This window comes from Crocuta crocuta, unplaced genomic scaffold, assembly GCF_008692635.1.
Source record: "Crocuta crocuta isolate KB4526 unplaced genomic scaffold, BGI_CrCroc_1.0 scaffold374, whole genome shotgun sequence".
In the NCBI taxonomy this organism is placed as follows: domain Eukaryota; kingdom Metazoa; phylum Chordata; class Mammalia; order Carnivora; family Hyaenidae; genus Crocuta; species Crocuta crocuta.
Genome location: NW_027532613.1, coordinates 627,070 through 640,064, shown reverse-complemented (window position 1 = coordinate 640,064; position 12,995 = coordinate 627,070).

Genomic DNA, 12,995 nt, shown 5'->3' with positions numbered 1-12,995 from the left:
ACATGAACCATCTATATTAGGGATGCAACCACGGATGCCGCCAACGTTGATTCATACCTTGGTGACCTCATGGATCACTGACAGCCATGCCACCTGGCAGGCTGCCTGGAAGTCACCAGGGCTTGTCGGAGGCCCCAGCTGCACCTCCATTTTGCAGGTGACCACAGGCCCGGAGGCTACCCTTGGGTTTCCAGCCTACTATTTTTGGCCTAAGGAACAACTGCATCCTCAAATCAAAGTCAGGAATTCTAGGAGGAGTGGTGCAGCTCACAGAACTGAGTGGCGACTTGCAGAAGCACAATGAGATAACAAAGTCTCTTTCAGACACCTTTTCATAATCCAAAGCTCTAGGTAGCTGAGAAACAATGCACTGGGCCGGCCTGAGTTCTTGCTATCTTGTTGACTGAAGCATTCACCGCGAGGTTTCCTGGGCATCCTATTATGGGGGAAAGGAGGGCTCTGACCACCTCTGCATAGTGTAGACTAATCTGCCAGCTGCATGACACCTTCACTTTGTGGTCTTTGTCTCCTCTGGTGTCACGAGGGAGGGTGAGTTGTTCTCTCTGGTTTTGGACACTTGGTTTTTCATCTTCTTTGCAGCCTTTGATTTTTACTTTTGGCTCCAGGGAGGGCGGGTTGTCATGGATAGAGCCTTGTGCCTGGTTTAGCATGCTGTGTGCTGGAGAAGTGTAACTGTGAACACTTACCAGGGGGTTCACGGCCAAGGTTATCAGATCTCCCTTCTTGGCCTTCATGTTCAAATGATCTCATCAGATCAAACAAGGAACAGAACTGCAAAACACTCCTCCCCACCCCACAAAAACATAACCTCCTTTACTACCACTACATTCCTAACCTCCCCTTGCCCAAGCACAGTTGCAGGACATTGGGGAAGGATTAGAGGAGGCTGAGTAATAGAGGTCAATGTCATTTTCTGAGAACACTGGTCTTAGAGACCACTTGGCGCTAGAAAAACTCACTATTTCTCAAACTTGCAAATTAACCCCCCTGTTTAGAGCCTGGGTCTTAAAAAAATCCTTTTTTAAAAATGTTTATTTATTGTTGAGAAAGAGAGAGAGAGAGAGAAGAGAGAGTGTGAGCACGGTAGGGGCAGAAAGAGAAGAAGACACAGAATCCGAAGCAGGCTCCAGGCTCTGAGCTGTCAGCACAGAGCCCGACGCAGAGCTGCTACTCACAAACTATGAGATCATGACCTGAGCCGAAGTTGGATGCTTAACCAACTGAGCCACCCAGGTGCTCCTAGAGCCTGGGTCTTAAAATAAATCTACACGCTTAAAATATAATAGTAATGCAACTGAATTTAAAATACGATTTCTCCCCTTATGTTCTGTGAGAATCAGCGAGCAATGCTATAGAGAAAAAATAGTGGTTTTGAAATCAGATTGGAATTTTTCTACATTCCCACCATCTCGACGTCCCCACTTAGCCCATTTACAAGCCATAAGGTGGGGGTGATAATACCTTCTTTGTTCTTGCTGTGAGGTTTCCAGGGTATGCAAAGAGTATGGCACATAGTAGGTGTTCAGTAAACCTAAGGGCTACGTACGTGGGATATGATAGCTTCAGAGCAGTGTGGCTAGATTTTCGTTGTCCCCTCTGTCCAGATGTGCCGAGGATCGACAATCTAGGTGAGGGACACATCTGATTTGTGAGTGGCAGGGAAGGCAGTTTTTCCTCCTTGGGGCTCCCTGTGATTTGCCAGGGAGATGCCTGACTGCCTTGTTGTAGGTAAAGAAATCAAGCCTTTTTGTATTTCTCTAGGTAGGGAAGAATGGTGGTGGCTTGGTCCTGCCGGGTGAGATTTATCTGGCTTGAGAAAAGACCACTGGCCAGCATCCCTTATCAAAACCCTTTGGGGCCAGATATATTTCCGAATTCAGAATTTTTTAGATTTTAAGAAAAGCAATAGGGTACAGTTACTATATATTATGTAACACCCCCAGCAGAGTCTGGAGCAACTACGGGTAAGGAAAAACCATTCAGATTTGCGCAGCAAATAATTCATCCTAAGTGGGATAAATGACACCTACAAAGAAACCCAGGGCAGTTCAGGTCAGGTTTTACTGCCAAATGACTTATGAAAAATCTTTCAGTATTCAGAGCTTTTTGGATTTCAAAATTGCAGATGGCTGATTTATAATCATACTAGAGGAGATGATAAGTAATAACAACAGTTGCATTTAATAAGCGTTTTTCTTGTGCCAGGGACTCTTAGTGCCGTATGTATATTTTCTTATTTGCTCTCTAATGACAGTCCTATGCAGTCAGTTTTACGATCTTCCTTTTAGTGATGAGGAGACTAAGGCCCAGAGATACCAAGAAACTTGTCCCAGGTCACACAGCCTGGAAATGACCACTCTAGAATCTGAACCAAAGACCAGCAGATGGCAGAACCTATGCTGGTAAAAGAGATGAATGTGTTCCCTGTGTGGTAGAGGTGGCCTTACCTTGGGGTCCGGAGAATTTGCCTTACGGGCGATGGAGTATGTGTAAGGGCATTTTGGCCAGGCTGCAAGTGTCTGAAGCTGGCTAGTAGCTAAGAGGTATGAGGGGATGAGCAGTAAAAGGGGTGTGGATGGCACAGGCCCGGCCATTTCAGAACTGGCAAGCAGGCCAGACAGCCATTGACCTTGGTCTGGTTTCTTACACTTGAAGAAAAGCTTCCTTCAGCTTCGAGGGGTCCTACTTGGAACTCACTGTCCCAAAAGGGTCAGGGACCTGCCTCAGGCTCAGCCCAGGCCTCCTCTCTGTGTGTGACCTCTATTGTGTGGGTAGAGTACTACAGAGGGGGAAAAATTCCTAATGAGCCTTAATGTGGGAGGAAATGGCCATCCTAAAAATACCGCCAGGCCCTGTGGAGTAATGACATCATTAGCCAACCCCAGCCTTGAGGGATTCTAAGCACTTTTGACTAGACATTTTATTTTAGCACAAGATGTATCAAGTAGATCTATTATGCTTGTCAGCCCAAGCAAGGGTTGCAAGGCAAGAACTAAGTGAAAGGCGCCTGTGAAGGGCCGTGACACTTCCTTTAATCACATTTTACATAATTGGAATAGTTGCTATTTCCGAATCTTTGGCTGGGCAGTCTGCATGACCACAACAAAACAGATCTGAGACAAGAAGAAATTCTATGGTCTGGAGAGGACCTGACATTTCCACTTAATTCTGAATCCTGGGGAAGAGAAGGGGCCCTGGGAAGCTGACTGACCAAAAGCTGTGGAGAAAGACAGAAGTAGACGTGAGATGGAGAATTCCTCCCCACCACGACTGACTTTCTCTTTTCAGCTGATGAGGAAGCGGGAGGCTTCCTCCTTCCCCAGGTCCTTGGCCTCACAGGGCCATGCATGCAATAGCCCTCACTCCACGTAGCCTCCTCTGCTAGACCGTGAACCCCAGGAGGTCAGGATTGGGCCCGTCCAGACCTTCAGTCCCAGGGCTCGGCAAGGCATCTGGCGAGACAGTAAAACTCTTAGTAAAAATTTGTTCAATTAGATCAAATGACTGCGAATTCATTTTATAAATGGTGGGGGATTATTTTGCATATCTCTGTTCACTTGGAAGAGGCTGTCATTCATACACGCCAACCCCCAGAAGAGAAGAGAAGGCCAGCCCTACTCTCAGAAGGCACAGCGGTGAAGTGCGCTCTGGGCTAGGAACGTCCCAGGTTCCAGTCCTGTGATTACGGGGACCCTTCATATCTCCCACCTTCGCAGAATAGATGACATTAAACCTGACCATGTTTCCAAGGCAAAGAAGTCCATTATCGAAACTCGGACCCGAAGGGTTTCCCTCTTTCCCATTTCACCAGCCCTGCAGTGAGCATGGCCATGGGCTCCTCGTGGGCTCACCTCCCCGGGGGGTTGCAGGAAAGGTGAAGTGGGACCACTCTCTGTGTCTGGCCACGTACATGCTTCTCCCCAGAACAAAATGTCTGTTTCCGCTGCTTCCCTCCCTCCCTCCCTCCCTGTGCCCTCCTTTCCCACTTGCAGTCCCGCTCAGCCTTCCCTCTCTTTGCTCCGGCCCCCTGGGGCCTGTCATAATTAGAAAAGGAGGAAGGAGGGGAGCCATCCGTGCCCACCAGGGCTTTTGAGGGAGCTGGGACTGCGTGCTGGGGACCCGGGGCTGCAAAGGTGTCACTGTCTTTCTTCTCTTCCACCCACGGTACCTGCCAACGCAGGAGGGCCTTGCAGAAGGTCGAGGAGGGTGCAGTGCCAGAAACTCATGGCTTTGCACGGAGACGTGTGTGTGGAAAAGTGTGTGCGAGTGTGTGCGGGAATGCGTGTGTAACTGTGGCATGGATTTACGGCGGGTTGTGCCTCCCCGTCAGACGGGGGCGGGCCCTGCAGCAAAGGTGCTTTTTTTTTTATTGGAAACCATACTCCCTGTGAGGTGTGGGAGCACACATTCTCTGGGGACTCCCTCTGTACTATCCCGCTTCCTGTGCTCACCACGCTCCTCCCCACGCTCTCCGTTCTACCTTCATAATAAAGCAAAGTGGCCCTTGCAGTAAGTGGCCGAGCCCTTCTGGGTCTTTCCCCCCGTCCCCAGTACCAGGTCCTGGCATGAGCTGCGTGTGCTCCTGCTCCGTGTAGTCACACGTAGGACAGGGGTGCAGGGCTCCCCAGCTCCTGCTGGACCACAGCCCCACTCCTGCGCTGGCATTTTCCTGGGCAGTGCTGAGGGAATCGTTAATCTGTCTCCTTGCTATTTTTCTGCCCAGCCCAGGGGACGACTCTGGCCTACAAATCAGCTCAGTACCAAGTGGGAGAATCAAGGAAGGGATACAGTAGGGAGAAAAAAAAAAGCGACTCAGAAGGGAGATAGACCTGAGGTGAGGCCTGCAAAGTCGGGGCAGGAAAGGGGGCTGATCTTCTGAGGAAATGACATGAAGAGAAAAAAGTGCACCAACGTGGCAGGGCCAGATCTGGGACAAAGGAGATCTAGGATCTGGTCTTCAAGATGCTATTCTAAGCTTCTTGCTTTAGCTAATCTCTCTGGGCTACAACGAGGCCATCTGTTAAGGTGGGATCTCACCATGCCCTCACTCAGCGTCATGCATTCCTGGGAACTAGAGCATGGTGCAGAGAAACAAAACAAATTCATACATGCGAATTATTCAAACCTTATGGGTTTGCCCATGCAAGCTAATTAATAAAAAGTACCCATGGTGAAGATTTCTAAACAGCGCCGTAGGTGCAGGGAGGTAGGAGGGCCGGGGAAAGGGGGGGAGAGTGCGGGCCTGGAAGCCAGCCTGGTCCTGACTGTATCTCTAGATACCAATCCATGAACCGTCGGCCAACAAGCCTATTGTCTCCTCCAGATCAGTTTGAGCTTCGAACTGCCGTGACGACGGCGGTGGCTGTCACCGCCGTGATATGAAACACCCACATTTTTCTCATGGCTCTTCCACATCCTGGCAACGGCTGACAGGCTCCTCCATGGCTTGGAGGGAGAAAGGTGGGGTCCACCGCTTTGGATTGCCGGCTCCAGCCCTATGCTCTCCAGGCACGAGCTGGGCCGTTCCTTCTGGGGCAAGGTCTGCTCTGGGGGCTTTTATATTTGGAGAGGCAGTTTGGTAGCTTAAATAACTCAGGCTCTGGAAACAGACTGGCTTTTAAAAGCTTCCTCTACCATGTGGCCCCAGGGGAGATCTTTGGCCTGTCTGAGGCCTTGTTACCACATCTGGATCACAATACCAGCCTTGTTCAGTTTTTTTTTGTGAGCTTTAACATAGTGCACAGAGAGCAGGAGCATAGTTCCCGGAGCACAGAGGCACTCAATGGATGGTAATTATTCCTAGGATTGGACCATGGAAGCTGAAGCCTGGGAAGGAGAGAAGCATGGGAATGAATCTGTCCTTCAGGCTGATGTCTCACAGACCAGGGAAAGTGTGTGTGCACATGTGTTGTGCACGTGTGGGTCTGGCTGTGTGACTACGCATGTGTGAGAGCAACTGTATAGGTGTATGTAAGTGTGGGAGGATGTGAGTGTGCACATGTGAGTGTGGACACATATGTGGCTGTGTGTAAGCACGTGGACGTGTGTGTTGGAGTTATACATACTTAGCAAATGGACTTCGCCTTTGTACATGCTTCTCTCTCCTCCTCAAAGGTCCCTGTCTCCTCCCACACCCCCTGAATGCCTACTAATTTATTGAGATGCCACTCCAGTCATCACCTCCTTGCAGCCATCCCTAAACTTTTTGGGAAGACTTGGTCATTCTGTCCTGGTTTTGCTTTGCCTTCACCTGGGGAGGCAGCCACAGGTGGAAGGGTTACCAATTGGGCTCTGGGCTCACATAGCAAAAATGTGAATTTCAGCTCTTCAACTTGTAGCTAAGTGATCTCAGACGAGCTACCTCACCTTGACCTTTGGAAGCCTCAGCTTCCTTACCTGTAACCTGGAAGTAATCATAGTGTCTTCCTCATAGGCCAACTAGGAGGATTAAACGATATAATGCATTTAGATCATTTTGCACAAATATAACGGTACATAATAAGTGCTCAGTCCACATCAGGTATCACGATTACTCCTGTTACTGTCTTTGCTATGCAGTATTGTAATATTAGAACGTTTTATTTCATATGCGTTTCCTCGAATCTGTGAACCCTATGAGGGCAGGGACCTTCCTCTGTAACAACCTAGTAAATGTAAAGGAAAGGAAACTATTGCTTCTCTTCTTTCCTCCCTATTCCTCGTCTGTCCCCTTGCAGCCTTCTCTGGACTCCCCCTCATGTTACCATCAGAAGGCAGGCTTGGGGGCTAGAGTGTAGCCTCATCCCCAAACAAAAGACATTTTCAGTCAACACACAAAGGTCCACGCTGTGTCTATACTTAGCAAGCATTCTGTTCCCATGTGTTACATCACCAAGGCTGTTTTTTCCGGCTGTTGTCTTCAACAGGACTCAATTGAAGCACTAGAAAGCCCCCTCTGGTCCACCAGTGAGCTCGAGGCCAAAACCCTGGCAGGACAACACCCTACTATTGCCACTCCATAGGAAGCGCCCTCAGCCACCCGGGTCTGCTCATTCCTCAGACACGCAACACCAAACCAAAGTGCGCCCAGTCACAGACCAGTGACCCCAGATGCCACAGTGTGAAATGCATACAACTGAGGCATTGTATAGGATGCAGGCCGGCAGTCTCCCTGACCTGTGATACTGCCTTAGGTTTCTCCCATCGCTCCATCTTTCAAAGGGATCTTCAGGGGGAATGTGAGCCTTCTTCGTTTCTAAGGTGGTCTTCGTGGAGGCAGGGCTTTGCATACAAGAGATGGGAACTAAATCATGCTCTCTTAGGCCCAAGACTGTGCTTGGATGACCCCGGGGTACCCAAAGGTTGGCTAATCAGAGCATTTCTGTTGCTTCTACTTACTATTAGTCAGCCCACAGGCCAAGACTTCTGCTCTGATGCCCTGCTCCGGAATTTTTTCTCACTCTATCATTTTCTGGGCTGACTTTCTGGCGTGACCTTTAAATCCTTAGCAGTTGGGACTTCGGCCCTGAAATTCAACAATGATGGCATCTCTAGGATGGAATCCTATTCTCCTTCTTTCCTGGGGCTGATTCCATCCCTCCACCTTCCTCTGCTCACTCCAAGAGTCTTGCTACCTATAGATGAGCGTGCTATAGCCCTACATCTTTGGCCTCACTTGATCTCTGCTCTCTAGAATCCCTCAGACCTTCATCTGCTTTTGCCTGATTTTGTGTGAACAGACATATATATGACACTAGACTTGTTTGGCCCGCCCCTAGGTCCCAGCCAGCAAGGTTCGGCCAGCTGCTCTCTGGGCATAGGGACTACCTGAAGCAGTGTAAAGGCTGAGCGGCTTCTTGCTCCACCATCCCCTTATAGGGTAGGTTGTGGTGCCTTTCCTGGGCAGGAGGTCTGGCTGGGTATGCATGTGTGTGCACACACACAAGCATGAAAGGGACAGAGGGCAATTTAGTTCTTCAAGCGTTTGAAGTGAGGTGCTTAGAGAATATTCACAGAAAGGTTTCCAGTAGACGATCGAAGTACAAATGTAGAATTCAAGGGAGAAGTCTGGATTGCAGACTCCAACTTGGGAGCTATCAGGACATGTGAGATCACTGAATCCACGCGTCTGCCCAGGAAGATCATGAAGAATGAGAGTGGATGGGAGCCGAGGCCCCAGGTGAGCTGCCGTGGGATCTGAGAAGTAGCTGGGGAAACAGAAATAGAATGTGAGAAGAGGGGCTTCCCCAAAGGCAAGAGGGAAATGAATTCTAAGAGAGAGGAATGGTCAGTAAGGTATGGCTGAAAAGTGACCAGGGGGTTAGTCACAGAACAGCATGGATGATTCTGGAAAGAGCAGTTTCAGTGATGTTGGGGCGAAAGCCAGCTGAAGTAGGCTGTGGAGTGAACGAGGGGTGAAAAGTGAGGATGCTTTGGAAAAGCTGCCCCAGAAGACAGGAGGTGGGACCAGGGTAGCTAAAGAGGAATGCAGATTGCAGGGGGGTGGGGAGGGGGGGGAGGCTGGCTTGATGTTCTTGTTAATGGGAGAGACTTGAATAGTTTCGAGACTTGAGTGGAGTGGACCAAGGGAGTCAAATATAATGAGTGAAAGGTAATGGTTAGGGAGGGGGAAATGGATGGAGAGAAATTCCTGGGGAGGCCGCAGGGCAGGGGCCACTGAGCACAGGTGGGGAGATAAGCCTTCGACAGGACAGGGACCCTCTGTGCTTTTGGACTGGATCTAGCAACCAACTATTCAACAACGGGCATGGCCAGGAGGGCGTCAGGTGGTGCATCGGTGGCCTACAATCTAACATTTGGCAGAGATAATCCACACAGACAAATTAGAGTTGCCTGAACTTGAAATCTCTAAAATAATGAAAGTCTCCAAGTGGCATTTCATGGGCTCTGACCCACATTAGCGGTGACCCGTGATGGGGCAGGAGGGAGGGCAGGTGACCCTGAAATGCTGCCGCGTGGCCCCTGCCTCGTGCTAATGGAAGATGTAAATCTTTCCAGGAGGAGAGGCCTACCTCGGAGGCGCTGCTCTCCCAAAGGGAGTGCCGGGCAGGGGCTTCCCTGGGGACGGACGGTGAGGTGCCTCCAATGGGGCTTCTCTTTGCCCGCTGCCATTTTTCTTCATTATTTCTGCTATGTCACCCGTCATGTTGTCAGTTTCCTTTCAGAACGGCGATAAATGGCGCCTCTCATGTGGTGTCCTTAGGGGACACCTGTTATTTATTTCGATGATGGGCAAGATGCCACGGCTAATTAAGAAAAATTGTGGGCTGCCCACCGCCAAGCCGTAGTTCCTTGTCAGCTCAGTTCCACAGTCCTTCACCCCACATTGGGGCCATTCCCCCACCAAGGGCTCGTGGGGGCCGAAGACAAGGAATAATGACATCACTCCCTCCCACGACCCCTCGAAGGAGTTGAGTACCTGTCTTCCTGCTGACGCACAGGGGCAGTCAGAGGCCTACGCTGGCCCCTCCACAAAGCCTCAGGCCTCCAGGGGGCCGATCCAGCCCTCTCCTGCTGTCCACCCCGTGAAACCCAGACACTCCGCCAGCAGCGTTTTCTCCCTCATGACTTGGCAGGGAAAGAAAGGTCACTTTCTGTGGCCAGGGCCTCCTGGCCACAATGACCCAGATAACTGAAATGACACCTTGCGTGTGCCTGGATTACCTGAGTCAGCCTCGTCTGTTTCCCAGAACGCAAGCCATTGCCGCCCCACCCACGTGAGGCTCGTCTCTTCTGAATTCTCCACATTTCTGGGCCCTGTTGAAAGAGGCAGGTGTATGGGTGGGAAAGATCTTACTCAAGAGAGGCAGCTCCTGCCCCCTGGGGCCAGAAAGGCAAGACAAGGGCTCAGGTAGAAGGGGGACGGTTATGGGGGAATTGGGAGGTATCAGAATGGGGGTGTGGACGGAATGTTCTGTGGAGACTTTAAGGGGGTGGCGCAAGGTGGGGTTTGAGTGGAGGCTTACCCTCGGACCAAACTGGATACTTCCTGTGCTTTCTGGACCCTGGGTATTTCGAAACTCTTGGCAGAAAATTTCATTTAACCTCTGGTGCCCGAGTCACCTCTGTGCCTTGTGGACTCTCTATGGTCCTGACAAAAAAGGCCAAGTGTCGCTGGGACTCAAGAGCGAGGCGGGGGAGACAGGTAGGACTGCTGTTGGAAGAGGCTGGCCGGAGGTTGGGTCCAAGCCCAGTGTGAAGGCGCCGGGCGCTGTCTGTGCCCCACATGGGAGCCGGAAGAAACGTGAGCCTCAGGCCTGGACCCGCGCTATCAGGCTCATCGCGCCTTCTCCATCCATGGGGTCTGCTGGGCTTCCAGCCTTCCTGCTGCTCAGGCTATCAGAGCACTGCCCGAGAAGAAATTACATTGTATTCTGAGACTCTGATAACTTCGGAGCAGGCTGTTTTCTTCACACTGGGACCCAGGACAGCCCCCCACCCTCTTCCATCTCTTCTTCGATTTCAGGTTGCGCTTGCTTTAACGCAGAGCCTGGAGACAAAAGCCCCCTGTGTGTGACTCCCTCCTCCCGCTCGCCCTCTGTGGCCGCTCCCTGCCCCCGCCCAGCCCTGACACACTCTGATGGGACGATGGGACGATGGGACGAGACCAGCAGCCCGCAGAGATGTGATCCCCGGCTGGCACGGCAAGGACCCAGCCGCTTCAGGAATTGCAAATGCGTCCAATTAGAATCAGCAGGGCTAATCTGAGCACAGGTCGCTGCAATACTGAAGGAAATAACAATTTGCTGGGTCTCTCTGACTCCTCGGGTCCCGGAAAGAAAGCAGTCACGAGGAGAAAGGGAACAAAGGAGAAAAGGGGAAGGAAGACACACACAGACGCGTGGGTTTGGACGTGAGTCTGCCCTGCCCAGGCCTGCAGCCTTGCTGGCTGCTTTCTGCACACACATGCCGACACCCAGTCTCACCTCCGCCAAGATTCCTGGTCAGATGCAACTTGTCGAAACCACTGGGAATCCCTCAGAAGATCCTTACATTCTAGATCTGGATCTAATCCTAGAGATGAGGGTTAGCCCCTCCCAAATCCAGACGGACACTGGGTTAAGGGTCCCATAGGCAGTGAGGAATGCTCTTGTGGAATGAGCAAAGGGGCCCTTATCATTCCTAGAGGTGCAGGCCTTTGGAAACCTTCAGGCACTATGTTTTGTTATTTTTCATAGGCAACAGAGCAGCTGAGTGGCTCTGAGCAGCTGACCAGCTCCTTACGGTCAACCCTTAGGCTAACAGGTTTGGTATAAAACAAAGGAAGGGGAACATGTCGAAACCAGAGCACAGCAACAGAAACCTCTTGGAAACTCTAGGAAGCCGAGACTCCGCCAGCGGGTTTGAGACGGTGACTATCGGCAGGAAGAGTGTGCCGCTGGGCTAACGCACAGTGCCGGGGCTGAGCTTGGGGACGGTGGCCGCGTCCTTGGTCAGCACCTCCAGGCTCCCCTGGACGGCAGCGTCAGCCCCGCGTGTAACCTCAGCCTGGCCAGTCTCCGCTGTTGTCTGAGGTCTCAGGAGTCCAGTTTGGCAGCTTTTCTGGATCTCCATGATTCTGGAAAATGTTTCTCCGTGATCGGGATTCTCTATCTTCTCTCTGAAAGAATACGCTATTTTTGCCTCAGTTCAGTTCAGTTAGTGAGAACTGGGCCTTAACGTGTGTCTAAGAGTTCACCGGGCAGATGTTGTGTTTTGTTTTCGTTGCATTCATTCAGCAAGCACGTATGGGTGGTTTAGACTGTACGTGTTTACAAAGATGAGGTCCCTGACTGCAAGGAAGATACAGTTCAATGCAGGAGGCAGACATAAAAATAATTAACTATGGTAGAAGGCTGAATGAAATAAGGCCGAAATAGCAGCATTTGAAATGACTTGGGCCTGGAAATTCAGTCTGCGGCTGAGTCTCAGCCGAGGTCTGGCTACCTTGGAAGTGTGGCCACCGGGCTCCGCTGGTTCTCAATGAACTCGGTATCATTCAACATTTCATTCCTTCCTCTGAATGTCTGCTTTATTCCTCCTGCCAAGAATACCTTGATGTGCTTTTCTTTCAACCAAATGACAGTAATGATCGTTTCTGAATGCCTGGTGCTTGACAAGTATCTTCAGGGCTTGGAAAAGTCATTGTATTAGTAAGTGGGAGGACATGGATTTAGCCCCAGGATGACTCATTCTTTTTTTTTTTTGTTAATGTTTATTTATTTTGTGGGGGCGGGGAGAGAACCTGAGTCAGGGAGGGGCAGAGAGAGGGAGACAAAATCCCAAGCAGGCTCTTAGTGCTGTTGGCACAGCCCAAAACAGGGCTCAAACTCACAAACCGTGAAATCACCACCAGAGCCAAAGTCAAAAGGCAGACATTCGACGAACTGAACTACCCAGATGGCCTCACGATGTCTCATTCTTTTTTTTTTAATTTTTTTTAATGTTTTATTTATTTCTAGGAGAGAGAGAGAGACAGCGTGAGCAGGGGAGGGTCAGAGAGAGGGAGTGACAGACTCTGAAACAGGCTCCAGGCTCTGAGCGGGCAGTCAGCACAGAGCCCGATGCGGGGCTCGAACTCACAAACTGCGAGATCATGACCTGAGCCGAAGTCAGGCACCTGACTGAGCCACCCAGGTGCCCCTCACGATGTCTCATTCTTTTTTTTTAATTTTTTTTAATGTTTTATTTATTTCTAGGAGAGAGAGAGAGACAGCGTGAGCAGGGGAGGGTCAGAGAGAGGGAGTGACAGACTCTGAAACAGGCTCCAGGCTCTGAGCGGGCAGTCAGCACAGAGCCCGATGCGGGGCTCGAACTCACAAACTGCGAGATCATGACCTGAGCCGAAGTCAGGCACCTGACTGAGCCACCCAGGTGCCCCTCACGATGTCTCATTCTTAAGTGCTCTTACTTTTGTATCTGTTTTAGGCTTGAATTTAACTGCTCAAAAAACATTTTGGAACGAGATGGGTATAAATAATGTTTTAAAAATCTTC